At 41.6% G+C, this 18,562-nt stretch overlaps 1 pseudogene; it reads right to left on the bottom strand.

The window, feature by feature from the left end:
* Positions 1–12,551: 12,551 nt before the first annotated feature.
* Positions 12,552–13,465, bottom strand: LOC110289248 (large ribosomal subunit protein uL10 pseudogene; annotated as a pseudogene).
* Between the last annotated feature and the right edge of the window lie 5,097 nt (positions 13,466–18,562).

Raw genomic sequence — 18,562 nt, 5'->3', positions numbered from 1 at the left:
TTACTAAAGTTTCTTTAATGAATGTGGCTGCCTTTGTATTTGGAGCATAGATATTCAGAATTGATAGTTCCTCTTGGAGGATTTTACCTTTGATGAGTATGAAGTGTCCCTCCCTGTCTTTTTTGATGACTTTGGGTTGGAAGTCAATCTTATCAGATATTAGAATGGCTACTCCAGCTTGTTTCTTCCTACCATTTGCTTGGAAAATTGTTTTCCAGCCTTTCATTCTGAGGTAGTGTCTATCTTTTTCTCTGAGATGAGTTTCCTGTAAGCAGCAAAATGTTGGGTCTTGTTTGTGTAGCCTGTTTGTTAGTCTATGTCTTTTTATCGGGGAATTGAGTCCATTGATATTAAGAGATATTAAGGAAAAGTAATTGTTGTTTCCTGTTATTTTTGTTGTTAAAGTTGGCATTCTGTTCTTGTGGCTGTCTTCTTTTAGGTTTGTTGAGGGAATACCTTCTTGTTGTTTCTAGGGCAAGGTTCCTGTCCTTGTATTGGTTTTTTTCTGTTATTATCCTTTGAAGGGCTGGATTTGTGGAGAGATAATGTGTGAATTTGGTTTTATCGTGGAATACGTTGGTTTTTCCATCTATGTTAATTGAGAGTTTGGCTGGGTATAGTAGCCTGGGCTGGAATTTGTGTTCTTTTAGTGTCTGTATAACATCCGTCCAGGATCTTCTGGCTTTCATAGTCTCTGGTGAAAAATCTGGTGTAATTCTGATAGGCTTGCCTTTATATGTTACTTGGCCTTTTTCTCTTACTGCTTTTAGTATTCTATCTTTATTTAGAGCATTTGTTGTTCTGATTATTATGTGTCGGGAGGTATTTCTTTTCTGGTCCAGTCTATTTGGAGTTCTGTAGGCTTCTTGTATGTTCATGGGCATCTCTTTCTTTAGATTTGGGAAGTTTTCTTCTATAATTTTGTTGAAGATGTTTGCTGGTCCTTTGAGTTGAAAATCTTCATTCTCATCCACTCCTATTATCCGTAGGTTTGGTCTTCTCATTGTGTCCTGTATTTCTTGGATGTTTTGAGTTAGGATCTTTTTGCATTTTACATTTTCCTTGATTGTTGTGCCGATGTTCTCTATGGAATCTTCTGCACCTGAGATTCTCTCTTCCATCTCTTGTATTCTGTTGCTGATGCTCGTATCTATGGTTCCAGATTTCTTTCCTAGGGTTTCTATCTCCAGTGTTGCCTCATTTTGGGTTTTCTTTATTGTGTCTATTTCCCTTTTTAGGTCTAGTATGGTTTTGTTCATTTCCATCATCTGTTTGGATGTGTTTTCCTGTTTTTCTTTAAGGACTTCTACCTGTTTGATTGTGTTATCCTGTTTTTCTTTAAGGACTTCTACCTGTTTGATTGTGTTATCCTGTTTTTCTTTAAGGACTTGTAACTCTTTAGCCATGTTCTCCTGTAATTCTTTAAGTGAGTTATTAAAGTCCTTCTTGATGTCCTCTACCATCATCATGAGATATGCTTTTAGATCCGTGTCTAGCTTTTCCGGTGTGTTGGGGTACCCTGGACTGGGCGAAGTGGGGGTGCTGGGTTCTGATGATGGTGAGTGGTCTTGGTTTCTGTTAGTAAGATTATTACGTTTACCTTTCGCCATCTGGTAATCTCTGGGGTTAGTTGTTATCGTTGTCACTGTTTAAAGATTGGAGCAGAAGCTGTGTTCCACTCACCAGCAGTCTCAAAATCCTGTGGCGGGGGTCGTGGGTAGCTGGCGGTACCCCGGTGCTGGTTCTGTCGGAAGAGGCCTGTGGTCCTACTCAGGCCGTTTTTCTGCTTCCCTAACTAATGCAGTCTCTGGTCCCGCGCGCAATTGGATTGGAGCAGAAGCTGTGTTCCACTCACCAGAAGTCTTAAGATCCTGTGGCAGGTGTTGTGGGTAGCTGGCGAGTGTCAGCCGACCCTGCGCCCTAGCTACCCTGGTGCTTTTCTGACTGGAAGAGGCTTGTGGCCCTATGTAGGCCGGATTTCTGCCTCCCCATCCCGAGCAGTCTCAGGTCCCTCGTGATTGGACTGGAGCAGAAGCTGTGTTCCACTCACCAGCAGTCTCAAAATCCTGCGGCGGGGGTCGTGGGTAGCTGGCAGGTGTTAGGCGACCCTGCGATCAAGCTACCCCTGTGCTGATCCGGCCAGATGAGGCCTGTGGCCCTACTCAGGCAGGTTTCTGCTTCCCTAACTAATGCAGTCTCAGGACCCGCACGCAATTGGATTGGAGCAGAAGCTGTGTTCCACTCACCAGAAGTCTTAAGATCCTGTGGCGGGTGTTGTGGGTAGCTGGCGAGTGTCAGCCGACCCTGTGCCCTAGCTGCCCCGGTGCTTTTCTGCCTGATTTTGTTAATTAGAGTACTTTCCCTATGCCCTCTAGTGAGTCTGGATAAGGGTTTATCTATCTTGTTGATTTTCTCAAAGAACCAGCTCTTCGATTGGTTGATTCTTTGAATTGTTCTTCTTGTTTCCACTTGGTTGATTTCACCCCTGAGTTTGATTATTTCTTGCCGTCTACTCCTCTTGGGTGAATTTGCTTCCTTTCGTTCTAGAGCTTTTAGGTGTGTTGTCAAGCTGCTAATGTGTGCTCTCTCTAGTTTCTTTTTGGAGGCACTCAGAGCTATGAGTTTTCCTCTTAGAAATGCTTTCAGTGCGTCCCATAAGTTTGGGTATGTTGTGGCTTCATTTTCATTAAACTCCAGAAAGTCCTTAATTTCTTTCTTTATTCCTTCCTTGACCAAGGTATCATTGAGAAGAGTGTTGTTTAGTTTCCACGTGTGTGTTGGCTTTCTATTATTTATTTTGTTATTGAAGATCAGTCTTAGTCCATGGTGATCTGATAGGGTGCATGGGACAATTTCAATATTTTTGTATATATTGAGGCTTGTTTTGTGACCAATTATGTGGTCAATTTTGGAGAAGGTACCGTGAGGTGCTGAGAAGAAGTTATATCCTTTTGTTTTAGGATAAAATGTTCTGTAGATATCTGTCAGATCCATTTGTTTCATAACCTCTGTTAGTTTCACTGTGTCCCTGTTTAGTTTCTGTTTCCATGATCTGTCCATTGGTGAAAGTGGTGTGTTGAAGTCTCCCACTATTATTGTGTGAGGTGCAATGTGTGCTTTGAGCTTTACCAAAGTATCTTTAATGAATGAGGCTGCCCTTGTATTTGGCGCATAGATATTCAGAATTGATAGTTCCTCTTGGAGGATTTTCCCTTTGATGAGAATGAAGTGCCCTTCCTTGTCTTTTTTGATGACTTTGGGTTGGAAGTCAATCTTATCAGATATTAGAATGGCTACTCCAGCTTGTTTCTTCCTACCATTTGCTTGGAAAATTGTTTTCCAGCCTTTCATTCTGAGGTAGTGTCTATCTTTTTCTCTGAGATGAGTTTCCTGTAAGCAGCAAAATGTTGGGTCCTGTTTATGCAGCCAGCCTGTTAGTCTATGTTTTTTTATTGGGGAGTTGAGTCCATTGATATTAAGAGATATTAGGTAGTATCTATCTTTTTCTCTGAGATGAGTTTCCTGTAAGCAGCAAAATGTTGGGTGTTGTTTGTGTAGCCAGTTTGTTAGTCTATGTCTTTTTATCGGGGAGTTGAGTCCATTGATATTAAGAGATATTAAGGAAAAGTAATTGTTGTTTCCTGTTATTTTTGTTGTTAAAGTTGGCATTCTGTTCTTGTGGCTGTCTTCTTTTAGGTTTGTTGAGGGATTACCTTCTTGTTGTTTCTAGGGCATGGTTCCTGTCCTTGTATTGGTTTTTTTCTGTTATTATCCTTTGAAGGGCTGGATTCGTGGAGAGATAATGTGTGAATTTGGTTTTATCGTGGAATACTTTGGTTTCTCCATCTATGTTAATTGAGAGTTTGGCTGGGTATAGTAGCCTGGGCTGGAATTTGTGTTCTTTTAGTGTCTGTATAACATCCGTCCAGGATCTTCTGGCTTTCATAGTCTCTGGTGAAAAATCTGGTGTAATTCTGATAGGCTTGCCTTTATATGTTACTTGGCCTTTTTCTCTTACTGCTTTTAGTATTCTATCTTTATTTAGTGCATTTGTTGTTCTGATTATTATGTGTCGGGAGGTATTTCTTTTCTGGTCCAGCCTATTTGGAGTTCTGTAGGCTACTTGTAGCCAACATCAAAGTAAATGGTGAGAAGCTTGAAGCAATCCCTCTAAAATCAGGGACTAGACAAGGCTGTCCACTTTCTCCATACCTATTCAACATTGTACTTGAAGTCCTAGCCAGAGCAATTCGACAACAAAAGGAGATCAAAGGGATACAAATTGGAAAAGATGAAGTCAAAATATCACTTTTTGCAGATGATATGATAGTATATATAAGTGACCCTAAAAATTCCACCAGAGAACTCCTAAGCCTGATAAACAGCTTCGGTGAAGTAGCTGGATATAAAATTAACTCAAACAAATCAATGGCCTTTCTCTACACAAAGAATAAACAGGCTGAGAAAGAAATTAGGGAAACAACACCCTTCTCAATAGTCACAAATAATATAAAATATCTTGGCGTGACTCTAACTAAGGAAGTGAAAGATCTGTATGATAAAAACTTCAAGTCTCTGAAGAAAGAAATTCTAGAAGATCTCAGAAGATGGAAAGATCTCCCATGCTCATGGATTGGCAGGATCAACATTGTAAAAATGGCTATCTTGCCAAAAAGCAATCTACAGATTCAATGTAATCCCCATCAAAATTCCAACTCAATTTTCAACGAATTAGAAAGTGCAATCTGCAAATTCATCTGGAATAACAAAAAACCTAGGATAGCAAAAACTCTTCTCAAGGATAAAAGAACCTCTGGTAGAATCACTATGCCGGACCTAAAGCTTTACTACAGAGCAATTGTGATAAAAACGGTGTGGTACTGTTATAGTGACAGACAAATAGACCAATGGAATAGAATTGAAGACCCAGATATGAACCCACACACCTACGGTCACTTGATCTTCGACAAGGGAGCTAAAATCATCCAGTGGAAGAAAGACAGCATTTTCAACAAATGGTGCTGTCACAACTGGTTGTTTTCATGTAGAAGAATGCGAATTGATCCATTCCTATCTTCTTGTACTAAGGTCAACTCTAAGTGGATCAAGGAACTTCACATAAAACCAGAGACACTGAAACTTATAGAGGAGAAAGTGGGGAAAAGCCTTGAAGATATGGGCACAGGGGAAAAATTCTTGAATAGAACAGCAATGGCTTGTGCTGTAAGATCGAGAATTGACAAGTGGGACCTCATGAAACTGCAAAGCTTCTGCAAGGCAAAAGACACCATCAATAAGACCAAAAAACCACCAACAGATTGGGAAAGGATCTTTACCTATCCTAAATCAGATAGGGGACTAATATCCAATATATATAAGGAACTCAAGAAGGTGGACTCCAGAAAGTCAAATAACCCCATTAAAAAATGGGTCTCAGAACTGAACAAAGAATTCTCACCTGAAGAATACCAAACCGCAGAGAAGCACCTGAAAAAATGTTCAACATCCTTAATCATCAGGGAAATGCAAATCAAAACAACCCTGAGATTCCACCTCACACCAGTCAGAATGGCTAAGATCAAAAATTCAGGTGACAGCAGATGCTGGAGAGGATGTGGAGAAAGAGGAACACTCCTCCATTGTTGGTGGGATTGCAAGCTTGTACAACCACTCTGGAAATCAGTCTGGCGGTTCCTCAGAAAATTGGACATAGTACTACCGGAGGATCCAGCAATACCTCTCCTGGGCATATATCCAGAAGATCTCCCAACTGGTAAGAAGGACACATGCTCCACTATGTTCATAGCAGCCCTATTTATAATAGCCAGAAGCTGGAAAGAACCCAGATGTCCCTCAACAGAGGAATGGATACAGAAATTATGGTACATCTACACAATGGAGTACTACTCAGCTATTAAAAAGAATGAATTTATGAAATTCCTAGGCAAATGGATGGATCTGGAGGGCATCATCTTGAGTGAGGTAACACAATCACAAAGGAACTCACACAATATGTATTCACTGATAAGTGGATATTAGCCCAAAACGTAGGATATCCATGATATAAGATACAATTTGCTAAATGCATGAAACTCAAGAAGAATGAAGACCAAAATGTGGACACTGTGCCCCTTCTTAAAATTGGGAACAAAACACCCATCAAGGAGTTACAGAGATAAAGCTTGGAGCTGTGATGAAAGGATGGACCATCTAGAGACTGCCGTATCCAGGGATCCATCCCATAATCAGCTTCTAAACGCGGACACCATTGCATACACTAGCAAGATTTTGCTGAAAGGACCCAAAGATAGCTGTCTCTTGTGAGACTATGCAGGGGCCTAGCAAACACAGGAGTGGATGCTCACAGTCAGCTATTGGATGTATCACAGGGCTCCCAATCGAGAAGCTAGAGAAAGTACCCAAGGAGCTAAAGGGATCTGCAACCCTATAGTTGGAACAACATTATGATCTAACCAGTACCACGGAGCTCTTGTCTCTAGCTGCATATGTATCGAAAGATGGCCTAGTCGGCCATCACTGGAAAGAGAGGCCCATTGGACTTGCAAACTTTATATGCCCCAATATAGGGGAATGCCAGGGCCAAAAGAATGGGAATGGGTGGGTAGGGAAGTGGGGGGCGCTATGGGGGACTTTTGGGATAGCATTGGAAATGTAATTGAGGAAAATATGTAATAAAAAATATTAAAAATTAAAAAAAACTTTGTCCAAGAAAAAAAAAGAGATATTAGGGAGAAGTAATTGTTGCTTCCTTTTATTTTTGTTGTTAGAGTTGTTGTTCTGTTTTTGTGGCTGTCTTCTTTTAGGTTTGTTGAGGGATTACCTTCTTGCTTTTTATAGGACGTGGTTTCCGTCCTTGTATTGGTTTTTTTCTGTTATTATTCTTTGAAGTGCTGGATTCGTGGAAAGATAATGTGTGTATTTGGTTTTATCGTGGAATACTTTGGTTTCTCCATCTATGTTAATTGAGAGTTTGGCTGGGTATAGTAGCCTGGGCTGGAAATTGTGTTCTCTTAGTTTCTGTATAACATCTGTCCAGGCCCTTGTGGCTTTCATAGTCTCTGGTGAAAAATTTGGTGTAATTCTGATAGGCTTGCCTTTATATGTTACTTGACCTTTTTCCCTTACTGCTTTTAGTATTCTATCTTTATTTAGTGCATTTGTTGTTCTGATTATTATGTGTCAGAAGGAATTTCTTTTCTGGTCCAGTCTATTTGGAGTTCTTTAAGTTCCTTATATGTTCATGGGCATCTCTTTCTTTAGGTTTGGGAAGTTTTCTTCTATAATTTTGTTGAATATATTTGCTGGTCCTTTGAGTTGAAAATCTTCATTCTCATCTACTCCTATTATCCATAGGTTTGGTCTTCTCATTTTGTCCTGGATTTCCTGGATATTTTGAGTTAGGATCTTTTTGGATTTTGTATTTTCTTTGATTGTCGTGCCGATGTTCTCTATGGAGTCTTCTGCACCTGAGATTCTCTCTTCCATCTCTTGTATTCTGTTGCTGATGCTCGTATCTATGTTTCCAGATTTCTTTCCTAGTGTTTCTATCTCCAGTGTTGCCTCAATTTGGGTTTTCTTCATTGTTTCTACTTCCCTTTTTAGGTCTTGGATGGTTTTATTCAATTCCATCACCTGTTTGGTCTGGTTTTCCTGCACTTCTTTAATGGATTTTTGTGCTTCCTCTTTAATGTCTTCTACCTGTTTAGCAGTGTTCTCCTGCAATTCTTTAAGGGATTTTTGTGCTTCCTCTTTAATGTCTTCTACCTGTTTAGCAGTGTTCTCCTGGAATTCTTTAAGGGATTTTTGTACTTCCTCTTTAATGTCTTCTACCTGTTTAGCAGTGTTCTCCTGCAATTCTTTAAGGGATTTTTGTGCTTCCTCTTTAATGTCTTCTACCTGTTTACCAGTGTTCTTTTGTATTTCTTTAAGTGTGTTATTAAAGTCCTTCTTCATGTCCTCTACCATCATCGTGAGATATGCTTTCATTACCGGGTCTAGCTTTTCAGGTGTGTTGGGGTGCCCTGGACTGGGCAAAGTTGGAGTGCTGGGTTCTGATGATGGTGAGTGGTCTTGGTTTCTGTTAGTAAGATTCTTACGTTTACCTTTCGCCATCTGGTAATCTCTGGGATTAGTTGTTATTGTTGTCACTGTTTAAAGATTGGAGCAGACTCTGTGTTCCACTCACCAGAAGTCTTAAGATCCTGTGGCCGGTGTTGTGGGTAGCTGGCGAGTGTCAGCTGACCCTGAGCTCTAGCTACCCAGGTGCTGGTCAGACCCGAAGAGGCTTGTGGCCCTACTCAGGCCGGTTTTCTGCTTCCCTAACTAATGCAGTCTCAGGTCCCGCGTGCAATTGGATTGGAGCAGAAGCTGTGTTCCACTCACCAGAAGTCTTAAGATCCTGTGGTGGGTGTTGTGGGTAGCTGGCGGGTGTCAGCTGACCCTGCGCTCTAGCTACCCAGGTGTTGGTCAGACCCGAAGAGCTGTATTTTCTTTCACTGTCAGTATCTTCTATGGTATGTTCTACACCTGAGATTCTCTCTTCTATTTCTTGGAGATGCTTGCATCTGTAACTCCATATCTCTATCCTAGGTTTTCCATTTCCAGGGTTGTCTCCCTTTGTCTTTTCTTTAATGTTTATATTTGTATTTTCAGGCCCTGGGCAGTTTTGTAAAAATTCATTCACCCTTTTGAATGATTGTGTTTTCCTGTATTTCTTTAGGTTATTTATGTATTTCCTATTTAAGAGCTTTGACCTGTTCACCTGTGTTCTCCTGTATTTCTTTAAAGGAATTTTTTATATCCTCCTTAAGGTCCTCTATCATCTTAATGCGATGGAATTTAGGTTGGAATCTTGCTTTTCTGGTGTGTTAAGGGCATCCAGGGCTTGCTATGGTTGGAGAACTGGGTTCTAATGGTGCCAAGTGGCATTGTTTTTTGTTGTTTATGTTCTTGCACTTGCCTCTCACCATCTGTTTATCTCAGGTGTTAACTGGCTTTACTGTCTCTGACTGGATCCTATCCCCCCTGTGAGCCTGTGAGCCTGTGAGCCTGGTTGTGATGGAGCTCCTAGGAATCAAGCTGTCTATGTGTGTGGGACAGGGTCTGGAGCACCGGCTCTGCCCCAGGCCGGGTTGTGGGCCAGAAGGAAGATGTGTCTCTAGCAGGGCAGGACAGATATTGTCCTCTCTCTCTCTCTCTCTCTCTCTCTCTCTCTCTCTCTCACACACACACACACACACACACTCACACACACATTTATATATGTATATCACATGTATGTATGTATTATGTATATATAATACATACATACATGTGATATATATGCACATGTATATATATCACATTTTATTTGTTAAGCTCATAGTAGAAAATGAAATGTAACCTTTCCTAGCTATTGTAAATATTGCATCAATAAACTTGCATTGCAAATATGTCAGTAGTAGGACTTTGGGTCTTTTAACTATTTGTCAAGGTGTGTGACAGCTAGGCCATATAATAAGTCTAACTTTTGAAAACCAATATATTGGTTTACACAGTGCTGCACCAGTTTACATACCACCATAAATACAAATGGGAGAGAAAGAAGTCAGATGATCCTTATTTGTAGAAAATGTAATCCTGTGCTTAAAAGTTTTCAGCAGAAAACTCATATACAAGCATTTTAAGTAACGTGGATTGATACAAAATCAGCATTTAAAAAGTAACAGCTTTTATATATGACAACACCGAACTTGCTGAGAAAGAAACAAAGGAAGTAAAAGTCAGTTTCCACAGACACCAAACCCCAACACTCTTGCTGCTGCCAAGAGTCTCCTGCTGACCCAGTGTGGCTGTTCCTTGAGAGGTTCTGTCAGCAACTGACCTATGCAGATGTGGATGCTTGGAGCCAACCTTCGGAATGAGCTCAGGGGTCAAATCTGGGGAACTGCCATTAGGACTGCAGGAGCTGATGGGGGATTGCTACCCCATAGGAAGAACATCAGTTGGCTAAATTTCATAGTGATCCCAGGGACTAGAAGACCAATCAAGGAGTGAACAGGGAGAGATCCATGGCTCCAGATACATATGTAGCAGAGGATGGCCTTGTCTGACATCAATGGAAGGATAACCCTTGGTCCTGTGGAGCTTGTTGTTGGGTTTTGTTTTTGTTTTTGTTTTTTGACAGGGTTTCTCTCTGTAGCCCTAGCTGTTCTGGAACTTACTCTGTAGACCAGGCTGGCTTCGAACTAAGAATTCCACATACCTCTGCCTCCAAAGTGCTGGAATTAAAGGGGTGTGCCACCACTACCCAAGTCCTGTGGAGTTTTATGCCCCAGCATAGGGGGAGGCTGGAGTCCTGTGACAGTAGATGGTGGAGTGTGAGGGGGAGCACACTCATAGAGGCAAAGGGGAAGGAGTGAGGGTGGATGTGGGATGCTGGTGGTTGTTGAGGGGTAACCAGTAATTGGGGTATCTTTTGATATGGAAACAAATGGAATGATTGATAAAAAAAGAAGTTTTATAAAACAATAAGCTAAATTAAACACTTTTATAAAAAATTTAAAAAAGAAAAGTGATTTACACTATGAGAGGCATGGCAGGCTGCTGGTTGTTAGGGAAGTGTTAGGTTGTCTATGCTTTAGGTCTCTTATCAGACCTTGAAATTACTTGCCTGCTAATTTTTTTAATTTTTAAAATTTTTTATTAATGGGTATTTATTTCATTTACATTTCCAATGCTATCCCAAAAGTCCCCCACACCCTCACACACCTACTCCCCCACCCACCCACTCCCACCTCTTGGCCCTGGCGTTCCCCTGTACTGAGGCATATAAAGTCAGCACGACCAATGGGCCTCTCTTTCCACTGATGGCCGACTAGGCCATCTTCTGATACATATGCAGCTAGAGTCAAGAGCTCTGGGGTACTGGTTAGTTCATAATGTTGTTCCACCTATAGGGTTGCAGATCCCTTTAGCTCCTTGGGTACTTTCTCTAGCTCCTCCATTGGGGGCCCTGTGATCCATTCAATAGCTGACTGTGAGCATCCACTTCTGTGTTTGCTAGGCCCCGGCATAGTCTCACAAGAGATAGCTATATCAGGATCCTTTCAGCAAAATCTTGCTAGTGTATGCAATGGTGTCAGCGTTTGGAGGCTGATTATGGGATAGATCCCCGGGTATGGCAGCCTCTAGATGGTCCATCCTTTCGTCTCAGCTCCAAACTCTGTCTCTGTAGCTCCTTCCATAGGTGCCTTGTTCCCAATTCCAAGAAGGGGCGAAGTATCCACACCTTGCTCTTCATTCTTCCCAAGCTTCATGTGTTTCACAAATTGTATCTTATATCTTGGGTATTCTAAGTTTCTGGGCTAATATCCACTTATCAGTGAGTATATATCATGTGAATTCTTTTGAGATTGAGTTACCTCACTCAGGATGATTTGCCTAGGAATTTCATAAATTCATTTTTTTAATAGCTGAGTAGTACTCCATTGTGTAAATGTACCACATTTTCTGTATCCATTCCTCTGTTGAGGGGCATCTGGGTTCTTTCCAGCTTCTGGCTATTATAAATAAGGCTGCTATGAACATAGTGGAGCATGTGTCCTTATTACCGGTTGGAATATCTGTCACCTCCGATTCCAACCAGCAGAAAGGAACAACGATACTACGTTCTTCTCAAAGCAGTTTATTCAGGAACCTTTTGACATCATGCATGAATCTCTTTCCAGGAAAAGTTTTTGTGTGTCCCTACGCCCCGAATCGCAATCCCTTATATAACCGCTCAACCACACCCCATCATCCCAGTCCACGTAACAGCAGTCCATTGGCCAGAATCATCACTTTTCATATGGTCCGATCTTGCATCATGGTGCACCTGCGCAGTTCTCACGATAGTCGTGGCTTATTTTCAGGTGTATGAGGAAGTCAGGTGCAAGTCATAAGACTTGGCTGCAGTCCAGGGTGCCATCTTGGGACTGCTGCCACACCCGCTCCTCACAAACATCTGGATATATGCCCTTGCCTATTTTTCTGATATTTCCCCATTTACTTGAATAATCAAAGGCAGGTGGATATTCATCTTTCATTTGAAGGAGCATGGTCTCATATTGAGTTCCTGTTGTTCCAGGATACTTCAGAATTTTCTTATTTCTCCCTAAATTGGCAGTTTTCTCTTTATGGTTTTCAGAGTGCTGTAATACAAACAATTTAAGCATGCCCTGATTGGCTAAAAAATAAATGATACTTAGGCTGTGGCTATTTTATTTGGCTTTAACAATTATTGGAGGTAACCCCTTATCTACTCTTCTAAATATTGGCTTGGCTATTTTCCTAGCAGTGTACTTCAGATATTTGTTATATATTTTTGTCATGTGTTTATGGTTAAAGAGAAAAAAGGAGGATGTAGTAATATTTTTAAAATTCAACAATTAGGGGTGAATTATTAAATCTACTCTAAAAGAAATCATTTTATAGCCATAATCTTTTTTTAAGAGAAGCCTTCATTTCCATCTTTCTCAAATTAAACAGGCTGACTTGGTTGCTTTGAGGGATTAGTCGAAGAGACCGAATCCCATATCCTCATCTGATTCCTCAGACTCTTCCTTTGCCTCAGCTTTGTCAGGGGCTGCATCAGCTGCAGGGGCAGCAGCCGCAAATGCAGATGGATCAGCCAGGAAGGCCTTGACCTTTTCAGCAAGTGGGAAGGTGTACTCAGTCTCCACAGACAAAGCCAGGACGCGCTTGTACCCATTGATGATGGAGTGTGGCACCGAGGCAACAGTCGGGTACCGGATCTGCAGACACACGCTGGCCACATTGCAGACACCCTCCAGGAAGCGAGAGTGCAGGGCCTGCTCTGTGATGTTGAGCACTTCCGGGTTATAAATGCTGCTGTTGTCAAACATCTGCTGGATGATCAGACTGAAGGAGAAGGGGGAGATGTTCAGCAGTGTGGCCTCGCTGGCTCCCACCTTGTCTCTAGTCTTTATCAGCTGCATATCACTCAGAATTTCAATGGTGCCTCTGGAGATTTTCGTGGTGATGCCCAAAGCCTAGTAGAAGGAGGTCTTCTCCGGCCCCAGACCAGTATTCTGAGCTGGCACAGTGACCTCACACGGGGCGATGGCACCAGCACGAGCAGCAGTTGGCACCTTATTAGCCAACAGCATATCCTGAATCTCAGTGAGGTCCTCCTTGGCGAACACGAAGCCCACGTTCCCCTGCATGTGAGGCAGCAGTTTCTCCAGAGCTGGGTTCTCCAGGTGGCCCCTGATGGCCTTGCACATCATGGTGTTCTTGCCCATCAGCACCACAGCCTTCCCTCAGAGGAACATGCGGATCTGCTGCATCTGCTTGGAGCCCACGTTGTCTGCTCCCACAATGAAGCATTTTGGGTATCATCCAAAAGTTGGATGATCTTGAGGAAGTAGTTGGACTTCCAGGTCGCCCTGTCTTCCCTGTGCATCATGGCGGTGCATCGGGGATTGCCACGCGGGGTTTAAAGACGATGTCACTCCAACGAGGACACCTGGCGAGAGCTATAGTCATAATCTTATATTGGTATATATCTTCATATTCTAATACAAAATTTGACTTTCTATTTTCCTACATTGGTGCATAATTTTGTATATTGATATAATTTAAGGTTTTCATTGGTATAAATCTTTATTTTTATTTTTATTTTTTGCCTAAGCAATAGTGCATAGACTATTGAATTGAAAAGTGAAGCATCTGTACAACAACAACAACAAAAAGAAGTCTCTCTATTGTTTTACTCTAATGAAAGTCTCGTTCACACTATAAAATGCATGTTAGGCTTCTGATTGTTATGGAACACATAGAAAATTGTCTTCTTCTTGGGTCTTCTGTCCTACTTTGAGGTTTTTTGGCCTGGACTTTTTGATGTTTCCCCATTATCTTGGACAGTCAATAAAAAAATGGAGATACCTCTTTCTTTTGAAGGAACATGGATCCCTATGGCACCCCTATCTGTACTGGGGACATCTGAATTCCTTATTACTCCCTAAATTGGTTGTTATCTATTTGTGGTCTTGAGAGGTCACCTGTCAAGGCTATTTTGGGACACTTCCTAAGTCTTCATGGTTCCTGGGGCTGAATGGGAATTAATGAAGCCTTGAAACAGGGATGACAGTAGGAGGTTATTAGGTCTTCCTATGAAGAAGCTGTTTCTAGGAACATCCCCAGCCCACTCCTGGTGGAGTAGATCAGCTGAAGAAGAAAGGGAGTATGCTGAGGTGGAAGAATAAGAATTAGGGGTCAGGCCCTGGAAGAGCAACACTTGGGAAATATCAATCTGATATATAAGGGCAAACAGAAATAGACTAGTAACAACCAGTCCCAAAAAATAGGAGGAAGGACAGGCAGCTTGGTCTAGCAACATTTGTCCTTTGAATTGCCTGTCTGCTCATCCATCCACCTTTGCTTGTAGCTATCACCTTTCTAATCTACCAAAATTATTGTGGATGAAGTTTTTGATGTGTTCCTAGATTCAGTTCATGAGTCTTTTATTGAGTATTTTTACATCAATGTTCATAATAGAAATTGGTCTAAAGTTCTTTGTCTTTTATTCTTTAATCTGTTTTTACACTCCACATTACATCCCTATCCTTGTCTGTGCCCAAACTTCTTTCTATCCCTTACCTCCTTCCTCCCCGTCACCCCATCTACAAGAGGATGTCCACACTCCTACCCCGACCCCATCAGATCTCCTTAATCCCTGTTTCCTCAGGTCTCTCAAGATTAGGTGCATCTTCTGTCATTGAGGACAGATCAGAGAGTCATTTAATGTATGTGTTTCGAACCTCCTGTCAGCTGATGTATGCTTCCTGGTTGGTGACTCAGTGTCTGAGAGATCTCTGGGATCCTTGTGAGTTGAGACTGCTGTTCTTCCTACAGCGTTGCCCTTATCCTCAGTTTCTTCCAGCTTTTTCCTAATTCAACCATATGGGTCCCCATCTTCTTTCCTTTGGTCGGGTGCTAGTATCTGCATCTGACTATTTCAGCTGTGTGTTAAGTCTCTCAGATGATTGCCATGCTAGGCTTCTGTTGGCAAGCACACCACAACATCAATAGACAGTATCAGGGTTAATGGCCTCCTTGTGAGCTTGATCCGAATTTGGGCCTGTCACTGCAATTCCTTTCTCTCAAGCTCTTCTCCATTTTTGACACTGCAGTTCCTTCAGACAGGAGCAATTCTGGGTCATAGCATTTGACTGTGGGATGGCAACTGCATCTCACCACTTGATTTCCCGTCCCCGCCACTGGAGGTGGGCTCTACAAGTTCCCTCTCACCACTGTAGAACATTTCATGCAAGGTTCCTCCCTTTGAGACCTGAGAGTCTCTCAACTCCATTGTCTATTGTACATTCTGCAGGGTCCCCCACCTTCTACCTCCCAAGGTTGTATGTTTCCATTCTTTCTTTTGGCTCTCAGGGCAATAGCCCTGTTCCCTCCTCAATACCTTATCATGATCCCAACTTTCCCTTTCTGTCTCCTCCCACCCTTTTGGCCCCCACCGCCTGTGAGTGGTTTCTTTTCTGTCCCAGATGGGGTATATGCAGCTAGAGACATGAGCTGCGGGGGTGGGGGGGTACTGGTTAGTTCATATTTTTGCTCCACCTATAGGATTGCAGATCCCTTTAGCTCCTTGGGTACTGTCTCTAGCTCCTCCATTGTGAGCGGTGTTATCCATCCAATAGCTGACTGTGATCATCCACTTCTGTGTTTGCTAGGCCCCGGCATAGTCTCACAAGAGAAAGCTATATCTGGGTCCTTTCAGCAAAATCTTGCTAGTGTATGCAATGGTGTTAAAGTTTGGAAGCTGATTATGGGATGGATACCTGCATATGGCAATCACTAGAGGGTCCATCCTTTCGTCACAGCTCCAAACTTTGTCTCTGTAACTCCTTCCATGGGTGCTTTGTTCCCATTTCTAAGAAGGGGCAAAGTGTCCACACTTTGGTCTTCATTCTTCTTGAATTTCATGCGTTTAGCAAATTGTATCTTATATCTTGGGTATCCTAAGTTTCTGGGCTAATATCCACGTATCAGTGAGTACATATTGTGTGAGTTCCTTTGTGATTGTGTTACCTCACTCAGGATGATGCCCTCCAGGTCCATCCATTTGCCTAAAAATTTCATGAATTCATTCTTTTTAATAGCTGAGTAGTACTCCATTGTGAAAATGTACCATAATTTCTGTATCCATTCCTCTGTTGAGGGACATCTGGGTTCTTTCCAGCTTCTGGCTATTATAAATAAGGCTGCTATGAACATAGTGGAGCATGTGTCCTTCTTACCGGTTGGGACATCTTCTGGATATATGCCCAGGAGAGGTATTGCTGGATCCTCTGGTAGTACTATGTCCAATTTTCTGAGGAACCGCCAGACTGATTTCCAGAGTGGTTGTACAAGCTTGCAATCCCACCAACAATGGAGGAGTGTTCCTCTTTCTCCACATCCTCGCCAGCATCTGCTGTCACCTGGATTTTTGATCTTAGCCATTCTGACTGGTGTGAGGTGGAATCTCAGGGTTGTTTTGATTTGGATTTCCCTGATGATTAAGGATGTTGAACATTTTTTCAGGTGCTTCTCTGCCATTCCGTATTCCTAAGGTGAGAATTCTTTGTTCAGTTCTGAGCCCCATTTTTTCATGGGGTTATTTGATTTACTGGGGTCCACCTTCTTGAGTTCTTTATATATATTGGATATTAGTCCCTTATCTGATTTAGGATAGGTAAAGATCCTTTCCCAATCTGTTGGTGGTTTTTTTGTCTTATTGATGGTGTCTTTTGCCTTGCAGAAGCTTTGCAGTTTCATGAGGTCCCACTTGTTAATTCTCGATCTTACAGCACAAGCCATTGCTGTTCTATTCAAGAATTTTTCCCCTGTGCCCATATCTTCAAGGCTTTTCCCCATTTTCTCCGCTATAGGTTTCAGTGTCTCTGGTTTTATGTGGAGTTCCTTAATCCATTTAGATTTGTCCTTAGTACAAGGAGATAGGAATGGATCTATTCACATTCTTCTACATGATAACTGCCAGTTGTGACAGCACCATTTGTTCAAAATGCTGTCTTTCTTCCACTGGATGGTTTTAGCTCCCTTGTCGAAGATCAAGTGACCATAGGTGTGTGGGTTCATTTCTGGGTCTTCAATTCTATTCCATTGGTCTATTTGTCTGTCACTATACCAGTACCACGCAGTTTTTATCACAATTGCTCTGTAGTAAAGCTTTAGGTCCGGCATAGTGATTCCACCAGAGGTTCTTTTATCCTTGAGAAGAGTTTTTGCTATCCTAGGTTTTTTGTTATTCCAGATGAATTTGCAGATTGCACTTTCTAATTCCTTGAAGAATTGAGTTGGAATTTTGATGGGGATTGCATTGAATCTATAGATTGCTTTTGGCAAGATAGCCATTTTTACAATGTTGATCCTGCCAATCCATGAGCATGGGAGATCTTTCCATCTTCTGAGATCTTCTAGAATTTCTTTCTTCAGAGACTTGAAGTTTTTATTATACAGATCTTTCACTTCCTTAGTTAGAGTCACGCCAAGATATTTTATATTATTTCTGAGTATTGAGAAGGGTGTTGTTTCCCTAATTTCTTTCTCAGCCTGTTTATTCTTTGTGTAGAGAAAGGCCATTGATTTGTTTGAGTTAATTTTATATCCAGCTACTTCACCAAAGCTGTTTATCAGGTTTAGGAGTTCTCTGGTGGAATTTTTAGGGTGACTTATATATGCTATCATATCATCTGCAAAAAGTGATATTTTGACTTCATCTTTTCCAATTTGTATCATTTGGTCTCCTTTTGTTGTCGAATTGCTCTGGCTAGGACTTCAAGTACAATGTTGAATAGGTATGGAGAAAGTGGACAGCCTTGTCTAGTCCCTGATTTTAGAGGGATTGCTTCAAGCTTCTTACCATTTACTTTGATGTTGGCTACTGGTTTGCTGTAGATTGCTTTTATCATGTTTACGTATGGGCCTTGAATTCCTGATCTTTCCAAGAATTTTATCATGAAAGGGTGTTGGATCTTGTCAAATGCTTTTTCCACATCTAACGAGATGATCATGTGGTTTTTGTCTTTGAGTTTGTTTATATACTGGATTACATTGATGTCTTTCCGTATATTGAACCATCCCTGCATCCCTGGGATGAAACCTATTGGTCAGGATGGATGATTGTTTTGATGTGTTCTTGGATTCAGTTAGCAAGAACTTTATTGAGGATTTTTGCATCAATATTCATAAGGGATATTGGTCTGAAGTTTTCTATCTTTGTTGGGTCTTTTTGTGATTTTCGTATCAGAGTAAATGTGGCTTCATAGAATGAGTTGGGTAGAGTACCTTCTGTTTCTATTTTGTGGAATAGTTTGTGAAGAACTGGGATTAGATCTTCTTTGAAGGTCTGATAGAACTCTGCACTAAACCCATCTGGTCCTGGGCTTTTTTTGGTTGGGAAACTATTAATGACTGCTTCTATTTCTTTGGGGGATATAGGGCTGCTTAGCTCATTAACCTGATCTTGATTCAACTTTGG

This window comes from Mus caroli, unplaced genomic scaffold (genome assembly GCF_978045245.1).
Source record: "Mus caroli unplaced genomic scaffold, Mus_caroli_1 scaffold_5, whole genome shotgun sequence".
Classification (NCBI taxonomy): Eukaryota; Metazoa; Chordata; class Mammalia; order Rodentia; family Muridae; genus Mus; species Mus caroli.
The sequence above is the reverse complement of the archived record's forward strand: the minus strand, read 5'-3'. Positions and strand labels throughout refer to the sequence as shown.